Source organism: Rhinopithecus bieti, unplaced genomic scaffold (genome assembly GCF_001698545.2).
Source record: "Rhinopithecus bieti isolate Rb0 unplaced genomic scaffold, ASM169854v2 scaffold_11161, whole genome shotgun sequence".
Lineage (NCBI taxonomy): Eukaryota > Metazoa > Chordata > Mammalia > Primates > Cercopithecidae > Rhinopithecus > Rhinopithecus bieti.
In genome coordinates this window covers 2,326,564-2,328,329 of record NW_016806937.1, presented here as the reverse complement: position 1 = coordinate 2,328,329, position 1,766 = coordinate 2,326,564, and the positions used below count along the sequence as shown (strand labels likewise).

At 43.9% G+C, this 1,766-nt stretch overlaps 1 pseudogene; it reads left to right on the top strand.

The window, feature by feature from the left end:
* The first annotated feature begins 860 nt into the window (after positions 1–860).
* The window catches only part of LOC108533919 (TIMELESS-interacting protein pseudogene), a 9,149-nt pseudogene continuing 8,243 nt past the window's right edge, over positions 861–1,766 (top strand).

The following is a 1,766-nucleotide window of genomic DNA, read 5'->3' as shown; positions in this document are numbered from 1 at the left end:
TTGAGGAGAGAGTGGGATGAGGGGACGAGGGTGGGAGGAAAGGAGGAGGAAAAGTAAGGGGAGATGGAGGAAAGGGGAAAGAGAGAGAGAAGAGAGCAAGAAAGCAAAGGAGAAGTTGGGCACAGTGGCTCACATCTGTAATCCCAGCACTTTGGGAGGCCGAGGCGGGCAGATCTTGAGGTCAGGAGTTTGAGACCAGCTTGCCCAACATAATGAAACCTCATCTCTACTAAAACTACAAAACTTAGCCGGGCATGGTGGTGCACACCTGTAATCCCACCTACTTGGAAGGTTGAGGCAGGAGAATTGCCTGAACCTGAGAGGCGGAGGTTGCAGTGAGCCCCGAGATTGCAATGTTGCACTCCAGCCTGGGCGACAGAGCAAGACTCTGACTCAAAAAAAATAAATAAATAAAAATAAAATAAAATTTTAAAAAATGGAGAAAGTGAAGGAAAGTGAGGCCAGGCACGGTGGCTCACACCTGTAATCCCAGCACTTTGGGAGGCCAAGGAGGGCAGATCACAAGGTCAGGAGTTTGAGACCAGGCTGGCTGATGTGGTGAAACCCTGTCTCTACTAAAAATACAAAAACTAGCTGGGTGTGATGGCGGGAGTCTGTAGTCCCAGCTACTCGGGAGGCTGAGGCAGGAGGATCGCTTGAACCCAGAAGGCAGAGCTTGCAGTGAGCCGAGATCGCACCACCGCACTCCAGCCTGGGCAACAGAGTGAGACTCGAGACTTTGTCTTAAAAAGAAAAAAAAAAAAAGAAAGAAAGAAAAGAAAAGCAAGCAAAGGGGAAAGTGAAAGTGAGAACCCTGGAGCTGTGCACTGTGGCCCCTGCTTTCTGTGTGAGAGGAAAAGATGCTAGAACCACAGGAGAATGGCATGATTGACCTACCAGATTATGAGTATGTAGGAGATGAAACTTGTCCTCCTTTCCCACCTGCAGTCTCTCCAGACAGACAAGATGATGAAGAGGCTGAACCTGATGAAGAGTCAGGAAGTGGAGCACCTGTTCCTGTACCTCCAAAGAGAACAGTTAAAAGAAATATACCCAAGCTGGATGCTAGAGATTAATTTCAGAGAGAAGACTTCCAGCCTTAAGGCATGTATTTGATAAGGCAAAATTCAAAGGTAAAAGTCATGAGGCTGAAGATTTGAAGATCCTAATCAGACACATGGAACACTGGGCACATAGGCTATTCCCTAAACTGTAGTTTGAGAATTGTATTGACAGAGTTGAATACCTGGGAAGTGAAAAGGAAGTTCAGATTTGTTTAAAACAAATTCGACTCGATCTCCCTATTTTACCTGAAGATTTTATTAGCAATAATGATGAAGTTGTGGAAAATAATGGACGTGATGTAACTGCTACTGAATTAGATCCCTTTCTGACAAACTCATCTGAAAGTGAGATGTTTGCTTCTGAGTCAAGTAGAAGCCTCATAGAAGAGCAACAACAAAAAATTGAGAGAAATAAACAACTGGCCTTAGAAAGAAGGCAGGCAAAGCTGCTAAGTAATAGTCAGTCCCTAGGAAATGATATGTTAATGAATACACCCAGGGCGTAGACAGTTGAGGTTAATACTGATGAGGATCAAAAGGAGGAGTCAACTGGATTAAGGGAAGACATGCTAGACATTCCATATAATGATGCTCCTGCTAATACTTTAAATGAAGAGGAGGAATTAAAATTAGAGGAAACACTCCTGGATCAGTTTTCACAAATGTGCAACAGTAACTTGATCTTTTTTTTTTTTTTTTTTT